The sequence below is a fragment of the Pelobates fuscus genome, chromosome 8 (assembly GCF_036172605.1).
Source record: "Pelobates fuscus isolate aPelFus1 chromosome 8, aPelFus1.pri, whole genome shotgun sequence".
Classification (NCBI taxonomy): Eukaryota; Metazoa; Chordata; class Amphibia; order Anura; family Pelobatidae; genus Pelobates; species Pelobates fuscus.
The window spans coordinates 45,650,583-45,668,466 of NC_086324.1; positions in this window are offsets into that span (position 1 = coordinate 45,650,583).

A 17,884-nucleotide genomic window follows, 5' to 3' on the forward strand; every position below is an offset into this window, starting at 1 on the left:
AGTAAAAATAGCAGGCACATGGCCCCAGCCCTTTAGCCTAGGTAACGGCACGAGACAGGGCTGCCCCCTGTCCCTGCTGTTGTTCGCAATTTCATTGGAGCCCCTACTACAGGCAATTAGAGAACATCCTCAAATTAAGCGAGTCCGGGTGGGAGACCAGGAATTCCTGGTGTCCGCATATGCAGATGACGTTCTCTTAACGATCACAGAACCGAAGGAATCAATGGAAGCACTAGCCAAAGTCCTTTCACAATATGGAGCCTTCTCCAGATACAGAGCCAACCGGGAAAAATCCAGCGCCCTCCCAGTGGGAATGTCGGCAGTGGACATGGAGCAGTGAGAGCAGCCCACAACACACCCATAGCACAAGGCCATATTAAGTACTTGGGAATCTACCTATCAGACAACCCAAACAAACTACTTCGCCTGAACTACACCCCCCTCATTAAAACACTCATAACAGACATGGAAAAATGGATAGACAAGCCTATTTCATGGATAGGCCGCATACACGCAGTAAAGATGAACATATTACCTTGAATACTATTTCTATTTCAAGCTATACCTATCAAAATAACTAAATCCGACCTAGCACTACTACAACAAGCAATAGGAAAATTCATTTGACAAAATAAAAGACATAGGATCTTGAGAAATATCCTTTTCCGACAAAAACACAGGGGGGGGGACTAGGCCTGCCACAGGCTGAGGAGATGGATGGACCTACTAACAGGATCGGACCTACCCCAATACTACATATGGGTACCAAAGGTACATAGGCCTATCCTAAGTACAACTTGCCCAGCAATCCTAAATTCATTAAGGATATGGGACGCAACAGCCCACAAATTTAAATTAATATTCAACCCATCACCATTGATTCCTCTGCTAAGAAACAGAGCCTTCTCCCCGGGAATGTTAGCAAAATACTTCGCCAACCTAGAAAAAGCGGCACTGCAGAGGATATTCCACATGTAAAGGAATAGCATGCTTGTCACATTTGATGATCTACAACAGATAACACACCTCACCCCAGCTGAATTCTTCAGATTCATACAACTCAAAGATTACATGAACAACTCACACCTACAACACGCAGCAACAGGGCACATGTCCTTCCTGGAAAGAATGTGCCTCCAAGAAACAACACAGACAGGTCTGATCTCAAAACTATATGCTCACATAAGCTCAGAAACAACGGAATAGGGCACACTCACTTACACTGAAGTATGGGAGAGAGAGCTGGGGTAGGAACTCGAGGGCGTAGACTGGAGGGAAATATGGGAGGCTAACACCTCTGTGTCCATATGTGTGTCTCACCAAAAACAGGCAATTAAGACACTCCTCGGGTGGTATACTACGCCATTAAAATTGTGCCAAATTGGGAAAACCCCAACGGATGACTGTTGGAGGGCATGCGGCCTGAAAGGCACATACCTCCACATGTGGTGGGACTGCCCCAAGGTACGATGCTTCTCGAAGGAAACCCAATCTCTGATATCGCAAATATTCCATAGAGCGCCAGACTAAAACCCATGGATGGACCTTCTCAATAGACCTCTAGATAACTGGACAAAACAAGAGCAAAAACTCATACACAAGGTGACCTTGGCGGCAAGGTCAAACGTGGTTAAGGGCAGAAACGCCCCCACAGAGCACAGGCTAAGGTCCGGGGATCCACGTCAAGATTCGATAAAATGTGGGAACCATGGACCACCAGGGACCTGGCCTAAGACGCAAGCACAGACAGGACAGGACCAGCACAGTCACCACCCCCCTACCTACCAGCTGACCCACGACGGGCCCCCTGGGGAAAGAGACAGTATAACATAAGCCGACACACCAACACCCTGTACCCTGATGAACTTACTCTAATACTTATACCTCTCTCTTATCCTATCCTATATTTCTATTCATCTATATCTCTGGTTATTGGACTGGGGAACAGTTCCAAAGTTGAATGTTACGTTGTATAAACTTTATATAAAGAAAAAAAGAAAGCATATTGACATACCGGAATGCCAACCTATTCATAAGGCAAAAAACAATCTATGACTAAACACAGTGTATTATGATCAACATTACATAATATTGGCACTGTTTACTGTATGCTATGCAAAATGTCAAATGCTTTTCTCAAAAATAAAGTATTCAAAAAAAATTCTAATCATGATTTCTTAATTTTTGGCTCCAAAAACAGGGGACGTCTTATACATGTGGGGCGTCTTATACACGGAAAAATACGGTAATTTAAAGTGGCACTGTCATATTTTATTTTTCTTATATTTTTTCCTTACCTTATGCCCTGTGCAACTCATTGCCACTTTCCATTATTTATATATTTCCTTTCTTGCGCCAGATCTCAATACCGGGGTGACTCCATTTTGTTCTCCTCTTGCAGTTTGTCAGTTTGTCCTTCTGGGGATTTTTTGGGACTGACTAATTGTGGGTAAAATAGTTTGGTAATTAAAACGGAGCTTTGATTACTCTCCATGAGGAGAGGGATTGCAAAAGATTACCCACCCCACCAGAATTGATTTTTAAGTGCCTTATAACACATTTTTAGTCATCTAGTGGTTTCTGGAAAGTTGTTAGCAGAGTAGTAAAAAGATGGTTATTGACATACAACTCCAATAAACTCTTGCTATACCCATAAAACACTACTTATGATAAGTTAAATGAGCATCAATCACTTTCTGGTTTAATGAGACCTCCGTTCAAGCACTGCAAATCTTGCAGACCGAAAACAATTGCAGAAACTTCATATGTATCTTTTATATTTTAGTATTTTTAATGTATTGTTTTTGTATGTTATAATTCATTGAAGCATTATATTGGCAAATGGATCAGATCCATGGGCCTTGTCCTCTCTACAGGACAATGTCAAATAGGGCCCTGGAATTAGGCACATGTGACAGGGAGGGGTGCACACTTTGGTAGCTGGCCTGAGCTTACATACACACACACACACACACACACACACACTTTTTTCATATATAAATATATTTTGAAGTTCAGGCCAGCTACCAAAGTGTGCACCCCTCCCTGTCACATGTGCCTAATTCCAGGGCCCTATTTGACATTGTCCTGTAGAGAGGACAAGGCCCATGGATCTGATCCATTTGCTAATATAATGCTTCAATGAATTATAACACATATATATATATATATATATATATATATATATATATATATATATATAGAGAGAGAGAGAGAGAGAGACTGACTCATAATAAGCAAAATATGCATATCCATAAAAGCTAAAGAACTTGTGTGAAAATGTTTACAATATTATGTCAACCTCTTGTTTGTATTCATTTGAAATAAAGCTGAAACATTAATAAAACAAATACTAATTAGCTAATCTGGCTCCACAGTTGTCCTGCATAAATGAATATTAATAGCTAAGTAAATGCCCATTAATTGTGCATGCTGAGTGTGATGTAATGAAACTGAGGAGGAGGTATGGATTAAAATCTTATTTCATACTGTTAACTATAGCCATTTATTTAGTCACTAATATCCTATGCTTAGTGTCATACAAAGGGCTTAACTCTCAAACCATAAAAGGTTAGCAGGTGTACTTCGACTGATGAATACTTCAACTCAGAGGACTACTTGCATGTAGGGTGTTTGGTGCGGTGTACCGAACTTGTTGACTGCGTCGACAGGGCTGGACTATCAAGGAATTGCAGGTATTCTTGCATTTCCCCTACATGCTGTATATTTGTAGCAGTGTGCTGGTGGGGTGAGTCGTTGTAAAGGGCAGTGAAGAACTATGAAAGTGTTGTTGGTTTGTAACCCTCCTTCATCTTTAAGGGAGGTGATTGGTTTAAAACCTGAGCGAGCATGGTGTTATCTTCTTAGATTTTTCAAACAATAGTCTTTTCAACCAAATGATTGACCTTGCAATCTCATTTAATGAGAACTCTTTAATGGAGTGTCGGATGGCCTGCAATTCTGGAAGCTTTGTAGGGGTGAGAATATTTATTTTTACTTTTTTTTACATTTATTTTTACACATTCTTTATTTTTGGCGTGCAGTAGTAAACGCATGAGTTAGAATGGACATTTACTAAATAAATGAACCACTAATGAAGACATTAGAACATGGCATGTAATGGCAGGAGAGACTGCACTATTATAAACATATAACAAGATTAATCCAGCTATGCTTACATGTCTACACAAGGAGTAGAATCGGTGCGAATATACTAAATGAGAAGCTGCCGTGTCTGCCATATCAGCTTTGAGCCTTTTTATTTATTTCAGAAGTAGACATGGGCAGTGGTGTATCCTGGTTTTGTGCTGCCCAAGGCATGACAAAACTCTGGCATCCCCACCCCCCTCCCCGCCTTCTAAATACACATACACACTCACTGACAGACACACTAGCTAACAGACACACACAGTCACTAACAGACACGCATGCACTCTCACTAACATACATGCATACACACTCACTAACAGACACGCATACACACTAACACACTCTCTGACAGACACACACACATTAACAGACACACACATAGTAACACACTCACTAAATGTTTTTATATTTTTTTTATTTAATCCCCCGAGCCTCCCTACCTTTGAGAGTGCTGGGGTGGATTCTCGCTTTCCCTGGGGTCCAGTGGGGTTGCTGGGCGGCCAGCCGGTCACTGCAGTCGACGAGGGAGCACTGATCCTCCTGTTCAGCTTCCTTGTGCACTGCATAGTGATGCCGCGGCTGGAATGACATCATATTCCGGCACGAGGATCAGAGCGCGCGATGGAGCTGAGCAGGAGGATCAGTGCTCCCTCGCCGCCCGCCGGTCAGCTCCTGGGCCCCCCAGGTCAAGAGGCTTGCAAGGCATTTGCCAGGGTGATATGGGGGCGGCAAATGCCTTGTCAGCCTCACGGTAAATACACACCTGAGGATAGGTGAATTTAAGTATTTTACGTTTAAATAAACTATCTTAATGCCATAGACCTGGGTGAGGTGAATGCTGGTCGCATGAACCTGTAGTGCTCCCCCTCGGAGATCGAGGGAGGATTATGGTCGATTTTTGGCTACTTTTGTTAATTAACCATGGAGGTAGTAGGACATCAATGGCTCCAGCACTCTCCCCCTCGGCGGAGGCTGATAAAACAAAGAAAGTAGAAGGGGGCGGGGGGTGGAGTATTTGCAGTGATTTTGTCAATTGAGGGAGCAAAATGAAGAGTCTTGGACCCATCATCGACCTAAAGCTCTTATAAATAGCATATTTTTTCTCCCCATCAAAGTCCATAAATACCAGATCTCGTGCAACTGGCCCACTATCATGAAAAATATAGAAAACCTCAGCATGAAGGTTTCATCTTGCAAATACATTTTAGATGGGTCCTTTATAAAGTGTTTGGATGTATTTTATTTAGAGAGACTGACTGTACAGATTCACTGGCACGAGTTAAAGGGTATTATATATATATATATCTATATCTATATATATATATATATATAGATATATATATATATATATAGATAGATAGATAGATAGACATAAGTGATCCGACATCATACAGTATACTTTCAGTAGGATGGCAAATGTTACCGTGAAGCTGTAAAACTTAAAAAAAAAAAAAAAAAAAGACAAATTGCATTTTTACACATAACATCCATTACAGACGTAATGTATGCTGGCTGTGCACAGTTAGATTATTAGATGCATCACAGGGTTTTAGTGACATTAGGAAGCACGAGAGCCCAGAATCGTGAAAGATGTCTAAAAGTGGGTTATTATTTACTGCAGGTAGACTGATCTGATGTGCAAGCTTCTTCTCTTACAATAACAGATTAAATCAGAAATTAAACGTACCATCATTTTCCCGTCAAAAAAAACATTGTTGACTATTGATCTCGGTACATTCCACTCTCAAATATAATGTGTATGTTTTGGATTTCCTCTTTTTGATTGTATGTAATGGTAACGGAACTCACACAGGATTAAAAACATAGCTGTCATTAAGACTTTTTCCAATATGGTGGCTTAAATCTGATAATTCACTCTAAATGCACAACGATTCACAATCTAGTGAATAATTTTGTTTGTGAAAATATAGTAATAAAATATCTAAAATCTGTAGGTTATATACAACTCTGAATAGGATAATTATCTGTACTTTGGTTAGAGAGTAATAGAATTATACAATTGTATTATACAGGAAAATAATCATGGTTAAATTGTTGTGGATTTTAGAAAAAAAACACACACAGTGTAAGTTAAACAGCAATGAATTAAACATAACTAAAATGTTCTGAAGGTTTAATTATTTAAAGATGCAGTTTTTTGTATTTCTAGAAAAAAAGAAAAAAAAAGCCTAATGAGGTCTTAAGTTAAATAGATCGGTCAGGACCGATATGTAAACATTTTGTATCACTTTCGAGACAGATGTAAAAGTGTTAACAGATGTAAATATGTTAAAACTAGCATTTCAACTTAATCTCTTAAATTCATGTTGCATTGACAGGCGAATGCCTAGAACAAGCAAAAACAAACATGCACACAAATCTAATAGTGGGAAACTCGCTAGGCACACAAAGAACCTTTATGGACTTTACAGCGGGTGGGGCCCTAAAAAATATGTCAGTAGATTGTGTCCACTCATTGGCAGCAGGTGGGGTCCCTAAATATGAAGGGTGGTGTACCAATTGTCCCCCACATTAGATTTCCCCTCCTCCTCAGTAACTAGGGGACCTCAAGCCCCTCGTGCCCCCCTATAAAAAAAAAATACCCTATTTATCCCTCTCACCCTACTAATAGTAATTGGGGGCCAATAAATGAAATATTTGTAAAATAAAAAAAATAATACTTCCATCTTCTTTTCTTTAGCCTCATAAAAGGCCAAATAAAAATCAATAGTTGTGTTGCAACTATTAAAATAAAAATAAATAAAAAAAGAACCGACAAATTATCCATCTTTACCCCACAAGGGCTCTGCGTAGACTGAGCTTGCAGGTTGGGGAAAGCCTTATAAAGCTTTCTTGCTCCATGCAATTTTAGTCAGAACGCTTTGACAGGTAACTCTTGAGATTGACAGGTTTATATTGCCACTCGCAGAGTACATGCCCCCCTGTTAATTATTTTATTAGGTGTCAGGTCCTCCTTTAATAGAGTAGCTTCCCAGTCGCTAGTCTTTTCTTATAACAGTGAGCAGTCACTGGTTGCTAGCTGTTTAGTAGACATGGCCCTACTCACAGCATGGCAGGAGAGAAGATCTAGCCTCTCCAATGCTATTTTGGGGGTCATATTGACCAATACAGGCCAAGGGTTAAGGGGGCATGTAGGGATTTAGGAAGGGTGTTCCCTGCCGCTTCTGTTTTTTTAGAGATTACAAGGTGAAAGCCGCTAGCCAGTAGCTCCCTCCTGCTAATAAACTAAAATGAACAAAGAACGATTAGGACAGCCGAAATTTCGTACAACAAGCAATTCATTCTTAATTTTATTCTTTGTAATTTCTATTAGTTCATTAGTCTTTCGGATGAATGAACAAAACTGCAGAAAATTCCTTTGTCCGAAAACTCATGCCCAAATCAAGATTAGATTAGCCGTGTTAGTCCACTGGTCAATATGCCAAAATAACGAGAGTACTGTAGTATACAATGGTGCCGTTTTATTGAAATAACATAATACTTAAAAGACACTCTTTCATGAGTTTTCATCTCTTCCTCAGGTCTGAAGCAATGCACTTTTTTGTTGTAAAATTTATTAAATGTAAGAATCAAAACTTAGCTTCCAAGCCCCACACTGAAGAGACCCAAATGATTGAAACAGCAGTCAGTTTATTTGTGTTTATTTTTTCATATCATTCCAAACGTATATTTCAAATTTCAAAACCATTAGTGACTTGATATAAAGCATTATTATACAAATTAAAACAATATAAGGAATATTCTTTCTGACCTTTTATTTTCCACAATCGGTGTAGTTTATTTTCTAACACGCATTATATACACACATTGCTGTTACATGTATGGTAATATTTATAGTACTTTCTAAGTGCTAACAATTCCTAGATTCTTCTTCTCTGCACCCGTTACCCCAGAACATGTGCATATGAACATTTAGCACCTGTGTAAATAGTATTTGATAAATAAATGGCGAAAATGAGAAAAGCTGACGTATAACTATATTCGGCTTGCTTTCTTCGTTGGTCAGTCTGCGAATTTGATTGATAGTGATCATTTCAAATATATATATATTTTTTTAAGAATTAACGAGAGGTAAAAAAGAAAAGGAAACCACAATTGTAACTTCATGGGACAATGTAAACTTCCATGCTTGCCACAATTAACCCCTTATTACATTGAACATTACAATCTGTCTGACAGGTGGACAGGAAAATTATTAGCGCCCTTAAACTGCATTGTTTTTTTTAAAAAAAAGAAAAAAGTGTTTTCTACCAGCCAACTTTCCTATCTCTTTGTACTTCTTCGTATTATACCCCTCAGTTGGCAAACTTGTTTAATTCCCAAAATAAATATCCATCAGGCTCTCTACCTCTCTGTTTTCATTTTAGCTTTCTTTCTTAAGATAATATCTGATGGTGTTCAACATTTCAATAAAAAAAAAAAAAAAAAGAAGCTTGATTTGAAAGATTTAGTGCTTGTGTATTGATGAAAAGAAGGGATGCTGGAATAATAACATATTTAAATTGTTGTAAAAAAAATAATTAAATATATTCTGTAAAATTCTCACGCTTTTTTTCTTTACGTGTTTGTGAGTTAACTATAGAGATTGCATCCTTCTTCATCTATTGATTCTGTGTAGTTCTCAAATAGGTTCTCTTTCGTTACAAAGAAGTGACAAAATATCAAAACATAATTGTGAATAACAGAATTGTGAAGTTAGCGAAATAATGTTCTTTGATTTGGGTCAGATTGTGTTGTTGCTAAAGAAAGGGGTATTGCCTTCCTCTCGAATTTTACTCTCAAGCTGTGCTGGAATACCGATTAGGAAGCACAGGTGGCATCTTAGGACCCAGGCTAAGTCTGGACCTGGAAGGCCGGTTCTGAATGTGACGGGGACCCTTCTTGAACCGGCAGGGAGGTCAAAAGGTCTCCTTGCCTGGTCCTGCACTTCTTCACTACCATTGAGGGCTGCACCTCTATCAGAGGACGATCACTTTAAGAGCTTCCTTGCTTTCCTTGTGCTTCTCAATGACTCAGTCATTGATTGAGTGCCTGACCATTTTCATGTAATTTTTTCACAAATATATATATATATTTACTGCTCCTCCTTTTTCTCCCCATTATAGATTTTTTGGTTTTTTTTCTTGATCTGTGAATAAAATTACAGGAACATGCACCTTTCCCTGTACTGCAAAATATTACAATTAATATAAAGTCAACATTTAATGACCATCCCATAGCCATCAATTATTTTTAATTATTATTTTTTATTTATTTTTTTAAATTAATCTCACATTGCACATTTCGGCTAATTCATAATTCAGGTATGTTTCTACTTGGAGTTTAGGAAGTCGTCCGAAGGCCCTATCGGCCCAGATTCTACCAAATTGTAGTTTGGGTCGAAATAAATCTCCAAGTCTTAGAAACACTGTTGAAATTTTAGTTTGATGGCTGAATGAATGATAGCAAAAAGAAAAATCAGTTAATCAGTTGCACCTGTGAATATATTCAGTGTCCAAACAGCTTTGTAATATCGGCCTCCTCCTTACACTTTAATTGTGTGCATAGCAAATAGAAGATGCGGACTATTCTATCTCCCTGCAATAGGAGAGAAATAGAATTTCACCAAGTATAGCTAAACTTGATCACGTGCATTTACCATAATATTATCCAGCTGTTTAAGCTCTAATTTGCCTGGAAAGCATTTTTATAGAAAGTAGATGGAATGAAAATTAAATCTGATACCTGTGTTTGTGTGATCCAGCTTTAATAAAGCATGACTTGCCAATTCCTATTTTCTTTTAATTAATAAAAAAAAAAAAAATCAATGTAGGATATATCATTATTTTAAGTGGAATTAAGACACTGACTCTTTACATTGGTTTGGAATTGCTTACTTTCTAAGGTTTAAAAAAAAAAATTGTACAAAAAAATACAGAAATTAGTGCATTTATTTTCCAGTTCCAAACTGTCCCACTAGGCAGGAAAATCTGAGATTAACAGCCCAAACGAAAAAACAAAACCAAAAAACAGTTACCTGCACATTTACTACTGCAATGGCCATTAAAGTGTAAGCTCTTCTGGCAACATCAACGCAATTCCCTTCAAGCAGTCCTATGTTAATATAACAACTTGCTCCTTTCAGCTCAAAGGTAAAATCTTAAATTATGATCACATTAATCATAATAAAAATAAACACAAAATAAACTGAAAACGGACTAACATTGTATGTTAAATAGTTATACAATACATACAATATTATCTAGTTGTGTCCAGATAGTGCATCATAAACCTCTAAGTCCCATCAAAGCTATTTAAGGGCAAAACATTTGTACTTTATTTATGCCTAGCTACCTCTATTAAAGCATGGGTGACACCATTGCATCTTGCATAGACTATTTGCACCTGCAACTATTTTGTTTGTTTTAGTTCTTTAAAATTTAAAAGATTTTAATAAACAAATTTAAACCCATTGGTACCGCTCACCCCAAGTGTGACCTCAGGACAATTTAGCTGGATATTTGCACCTAGTGGATCAGTTATTTTTATACTGTGTTGGACTTCTTCCCATCTCCTCTCTCGTCTAGGCTTTCCTGCCTTCTCTATACACACTTCTGTACCTCGGATCTACATTGGATAAATACATCTTACTTGCGACTTGTGATATTACATTTATTTACAACTAATTTAAACCATTATGGCAATATTATGCATACACATGCAGGCATTTTTTTAAATAAAGAGTGTCAAAAAGTATAAATACAAACCCCAACTTCTTAAAGATCATCTGGGTTTATTTAATAACACAATACCTTCAATTCTTTTCAATTAGGATTTTCCCAAACCTTTTCAATAAAGTTGAACACCATTCCTCCACTAAGAGCCCTGTGTTACTTCTAATTTCCTATTTGATACATATTGAATAAGGAGAATCATTTGTTGGTCACCTTTCATTTGCCGTGCATGTGTCCTCATGAATCAGGTTTTAGTGTCCTCTAGTTTGTCAATCTTGAAAAATTATGATCTACTTTATTTTTAGGTTAACTGAAATATCATATTATAAAGTACAATCTTATTACATTAGACATTTCGTTTTCTATGGCCTCAATTTAATAAGCTTTCCGAATTATTCAATACTGTTAGTAAAACCTTTTTAAAATTCGGTTGTCTATGTGGGATCTGAGCGCTATTTGGACACTTTGGGCGCTCAGATCCAGACTATCCATGTATATAGGATTTGTGGGGGTCCCTATTAATACTATGTATGTTTTGGGGTGTTTTATGTTTTGTACCTCCAGAGCCTGGGAGATAATTAGTTTAAGCAAAGTACCCTTAATTATCTCCCTCACACAGGCGCGGGGGCATGTTTTACTATGTTTTTGCTGGAGACACCATGCTGGGGGTGTGTGTATAAAAGTGGGCCATCTGGCCATAATAAAACATTCCAGTTGTACCCTTCATCAAGTCGCGACTGAAGTTTGGGTATGCGAACAAAGAAGCAATTGATTTTTCCCACAACCTGCTTGGATTTCGGGAGAATACGAATTTGCGTGCTATGCAAATGGGCTATAATCACTCAAGCCTCTAGGAACTCAGGAGAGTGTGAACGAACGAACGTACTATACAAAGTAGAAGGGGTTCGTTACAATATATGTCTTCTCCAACTGGCTGAACGGGGCAACTTTGGTATGATATTAGGCTACCTCGTTAAAAGATCTTTATGTGCATCCGGAAGATCATGCTTTTATGTTAATAGCATACAGAATTGTCTAGATATTCAAGTCTTCCATTTATGTTATAAAACAATTTGGTCTGTGTACACGTGTTTAGGATCCTACCACATACTTATTGATAGAATCGTCCCATTGAAACTAGAGGCTTATTTTTTTTCTTCTACGGAGGATGATGGAAACCTGAGACTAAATTAATGTTTAGCATTACTCCCTTAAGTTTTACTTTATTCATTCTGTAATTTAAATCACATAAAAGGTTAATCCTTGCAGATTCCATCTGCAATACTCCCTTCATAAAATACCTTTAAAGAAGTTAATGAGAAGAAGCAATTAATCTGATCAAGGAAACCTCATAATAATTCATATCAAGGACACCGCATTGGTAAATCTAGGCGATAATAAATCTTTAAATCACTGTTCCTTAAAAAGTGGATTGGTCTTGCGTTCTGCATTCAGAAAGGTAGTTTATATACACGCACAGGTTAGTGAATTCAACTGAATTTCTAATTTAAGTCCAAAGCAGCTGTATCTTGAAGTTGACATTCACTTTAAATTCTCACCTTAGTAAAAAACATTGTGAGTATACAAAGTACCTTTCTGTATGCAGAACACAAGGACATCCAACTTTTTAGGCAATAACCGTCTCTTAAATGGACACTCCAGGAACCCAGACCACTTCTGCCCACTGGAGTGGTCTGGGTGCCAACTCCCACTACCCTTAACCCTGCAAGTGTAATTATTGCAGTTTTTTATAAACTGCAATAATTACCTTGCAGGGTTAACTCCACCTCTAGGGTCTGTCTACTAGACAGCCACTAGAGGGCACTTCTGTGTCCATAGCACAGATTTTCTGTGCTAGAGCGTCGCTGGACATCCTCACGCTGTGTGAGGACCTCCAGCGTCGCTCAATTTCCCATAGGAAAGCATTGAAAAGCATTTTCAATGCTTTCCTATGGGGAGCTCTAATGCACATGCGTGACATTGCCGCGCACGCCCATTAGGTCCAGATTCCAGGTTGGATTCCAGGTACATTATCCATGGAAGGCCATTGTTGGATTCCAGGTACATTATTATTATTATTATTATTATTTTTAAATATAAGGCCAAACCAAGTGAATAATGCCCAAAAGGGCATTACAATTCTTTTTTTTTTTAACTAAACAACAAATTTAACTAAAGAGAGGAGTAACTATTTTTAAGCTAAATTGGGATAACACCATAACTACTAACCAGCATTCCTGTCTCTAAGTTTCCCCCGTCCCCCTTTGCATCTGATAACCTATATTTATTACCCATACATATTCCAGTTAGAATAGCTGTCTCTGACTTTATTGGGGTTTGTTTACAAAATGTTTCCAGGTGCTCACAGTTCAGATGTTTTTAACTTACACCATTCAATAAAACATAGAATCTATGTTTTATTGAATGGTTTCACCTATAATGTGTGCAATTTTTCATTTTTTTTTTTTTTAAAGTGGTCTGTTTTCCTTTAGATAATAAAATATTAAATCATATTAAAGATTTAGCAAATCATATCACAATCATGTTCGGTCCAAGCAAAGCCAGTTGAAATTTTGCAAATACAAATACTTTTTAATGTTGCCTCTTCTCTATTTATTTTCTCTATGTTTCCTCGCCAGGTGCATAGGAGTGATCTTATACAACTAACAGAGAACTAAAATGAGGTGCCTAACTGCTGGATAAGAGGTGTGGGGCTAGATGGTGGTTTTAACACTATAGAGTCAGGAATAAATGTTTGTGTTCCTTTAAGGAATTCCATTTAGAAACAGTTTTTTTCTTTTCCAGATTCATTTGATAAAACTAGTATTTTAGGACTGAAAAAAACAGAAAAATGCTATAAATGCAGTAATCATAGTTTCTTTCTGACTAGTAATAAACCTGCAACAACATTGTAATATCGTGTGCGGTATTTAACAACTATTAACCTCCAAAACTTTCCCTGACTTGTTTCTCTCATCGAAAGATCTTTTTAGTAGTCTGGAAACAACCAATTCATTTATCTTCCAGATTGGTCCTGACGCCCAGTGTAATATGCTCTCGGACAAGCTTACTCCATCAAATTGGAGGCTTTTTCATAACTGTAAGATCAGTATTTTTTAATGTGTTTTAGATTGAACCACTTTTTGTAGAATATTATTCCACCCATGGCTTTGCCAAAATGTTCATTTTTCTTAAAGTATTCAACTACAGATTTTCTTTTTTTTGTAAATTAATAAACTATATTGTACGAAAATGAAATCTGACCCCACCTTCCAAGTCCGGGTTACTTTACTATAGCATGTGAAAAAATGTTATTGTATTGTGCCCCGGCTCATCGAAACAACGGCTTAGAACTTTGGTAACTCATTTATTTTAATTCGATCTCAGTGTGACAATGGATATAAAACATGCCTGTCTGAATCTATATATATAGTTCTTATAAGAAATCGTATTTATTTTGCAATGCCGGATCACTGTATGCAATATCTTTAACGCATGCTTCTCTGTCATACAGGTATCAGATAATCATATACAGACAGGCTCACAGACTGTAGGGTTGAGTGTGCCGAATGGTAATAAGTAAAATTATCTGGCCGATTGTAACATTGTATTGTGCTGTGTGCAAGCGTTCAGGAAATTGTATACTCTGCACCTGGAGCTATTGCAAATACAAATTTCAATTACATTCCACAATATATTATTACATGGGTTTTCCGAGAAATTAAAATTGGTTTACTGTTGAGAATCAGAATACAGTAAGGAACTGCATATGCTAAATCTTGGAAACCCAGAAGTATTTATTAGCATCTCCAGCACCATCCTGTTGTTAGTTAGTTTGAACTATGGGTTCATCCTTTGACTATGTTTTGGACTTTTGTAATGTCTTAATGTTTCTCATCCAAGTAGGTGACTAGGCAAGATATACTTTCTTCTACTTTATAGGAGGTCCACTGAGTTTACATTACATAGTTACATAGTTACATAGCTGAAAAGAGACTTGCGTCCATCAAGTTCAGCCTTCCTCACATATGTTGTTGCTGTTGATCCAGAAGAAGGCAAAAAACCCAGTCTGAAGCACTTCCAAATTTGCAACAAACTAGGAAAAAAATCCTTTTTGACCCCAAAATAGCAGTCAGATGTCTCCTTGGATCAAGCAGCTATTACCCCACTAAGTATTTATCCAATTGCAGTTTAAACATCTGTATAGACTGTGACAAACCCACCTCTTCCGGCAATGAATTCCATATCCTTATTGCTCTTACTGTAAAAAAACCTTTTCTTTGCCTTAGATGAAATCTCATTTCTTCAAGCCTAAATGTGTGACCTCATGTCCTATGTATAGCCCTGTTTATGAATAGATTTCCAGATAATGGTTTGTACTGGCCCCGAATATATTTGTATAATGTTATCATATCCCCTCTAAGGCGCCGTTTTTCCAAACTGAAGAGATTTACATTTTTTAACCTTTCTTCATAACTAAAATGCTCCATTCCTTTTATCAATTTTGTAGCTCGTCTCTGCACTTTTTCTAGTGTCATGATATCTTTCTTTAGAACAGGTGCCCAAAATTGCACAGCATATTCAAGGTGTGGTCTTACCAGCGATTTATAAAGAGGCAAAATTATATTTTCATCTCGAGAATTTATGCCCCTATTTATACATGACAAAACCTTACTGGCCTTAGCAACGGCAGATTGACATTGCATATTGCTACCTAATTTGTTGTCTATAACAATTCCCAAATCCTTCCCGTGTGTGGTTATCCCTAGTTCACTACCATTTAGGGTGTAAATTGCTTGTGCATTCTTAACCCCGAAGTGCATAACTTTGCATTTTTCTACGTTAAATTTCATCTGCCATTTTAGTGCCCAGTCCCCCAATCTATCCAAATCCCTCTGCAGCAAGGCAATATCCTGCTCACATTTTATTACTTTACAAAGTTTTGTGTCATCTGCAAACACTGATACATGGCTTTCAATGCCCATTTCAAGTTCATTTATAAATATGTTAAATAGAAGCGGTCCCAAAACAGAACCCTGAGGGACACCACTTACCACTTTTGTCCAGCTCGAAAATTTACCATTTATGACAACTCGCTGTACTCTATCCTTAAGCCAATGTTTTACCCAAGAACAAGAATATTCATCTAGACCAATTTCTTTTAGTTTGAAGACTAACCTATTGTAAGGAACCGTATCAAATGCCTTGGCAAAATCCAAGTAGATCACATCCACTGCAACACCCTGATCTATATTTCTACTTACTTCTTCATAGAATGCAATTAGGTTAGTTTGACATGACCTATGTTTCATAAAACCATGCTGATTATTGCTAATAACACAGTTCTTCCCAATGAATTCCTGAATATTATCCCTTAATAGCCGTTCAAATAATTTCCCAGTCACAGAAGTTAAGCTCACAGGTCTATAATTTCCAGGCAAGGATTTTGAACCCTTTCTAAATATAGGAACAACATCTGCCTTCCTCCAATCCTCCGGTACAATACCTGAATCAAAAGAATCTTGAAAAATTAAATACAGAGGTTCACTTATTTCCCCACTTAGCTCCTTAAGTACTCGTGGGTGGATACCGTCAGGCCCCGGAGATTTAGTTACATGCAGTAACTGGGCAGAGTATTTAGAGGGTTACTCCAAACCACCATGACCACTTCAGTGATTTGAAGTGGTCATGGTGGTAGGAGTCAGTATGTGCAGTGTTTCTGCATTGTTAATTGTGTGCTGGGGGCTAGTAACACCCCCAGCACATGTGACTTAGGCAGTCCAGAACACTGTTTTGGGTTTCCTGATGCCAATTGTGTGCATAAATTATGCATGTTTTCAGCACGCACTGCAACATGACAACAAATGCAAAAATCTTCCCCTAGCAGGCAGTGCACCTTAAAGGGGAAGCTAGCTCTCCCCTCGTACCCTACCTCTTATTTCACTACTTCCCTCTCTCCTGGGCATTTAAAAAAAACAAAAAAAATCCTCCCTTCCACATCTTTATTCCCTTCCCCCATCCCTCATCAAAATATTCCTCAACTTTTATTAATGTACCCAATGCATACCATAATTTTACATCATCACGTCATACTACCAGCTGCAGTATTAACACATGGCATGTATTTTGTATGTTTTGGTTTTTGTATTTTTTCTATACCCTAGTTCTTCCATCAGCATAACCTTTAGAAATCAATAATTGTCAGACAAGTGAACATTTTTTCCAGTTTTTCTGTGGTTTTATTCAAATACATCTTCAGTGGTTAGGAAACTGGATTTCATACCTCATGTATTTTACATCTTTCACGGGTCTTTTGGAACTAATGTAGTGATTGCCAGTTGAGTAGCTCCAACCTGTCTGTCTCTCTGCACTATTTGTGTCAGTCTATGTTGGCCATATTCATCAGTTGAGTTGTCTTCAACCACTGGCTCATGATATGACAATACAGGACATATCTGGAAACCTTCTGAACTTGAAAAAACCTACCATCTTTGAAGTTTTTTTTTACCTTCATTTAAAACATGGCATACATCCACTAACCGTGTCTCGGTTGTGTCAATGTGTCTCGGTTGTGTCAATGTGTCTCGGTTGTGTCAATGCCTACATATCCCTCTTTAGTTTGTCTTCTCCCATTCATCTCCTCTGATTGAAAGAGATTTGCATGAATGATGCTATGAATAAATGTTGTGTGTGACAATTTACATTAACGGGCTCAGCATATTAGTAATTCTCTGATGACTGTATTGAAAACCACAACTGCACACCGAACCTCTATGTAGAAACTGTGAAACTGTAGAAACTAATGAGTGGAAAAAAATCTATTAAAATAAAATAGTTCTTTCAGCATTAGCATGGAAACATTAAAGCAGTGTAGTGTAGAACTTACTGATGATGCTTAAAGTTGCCAGGCCTAATTTACTCTAAAGCTGATTAATGACTAAATATAGCAATGTACAATGCTATGTGGCTTTAAATTTGTTTTAGGGATACAAACAGCAGAT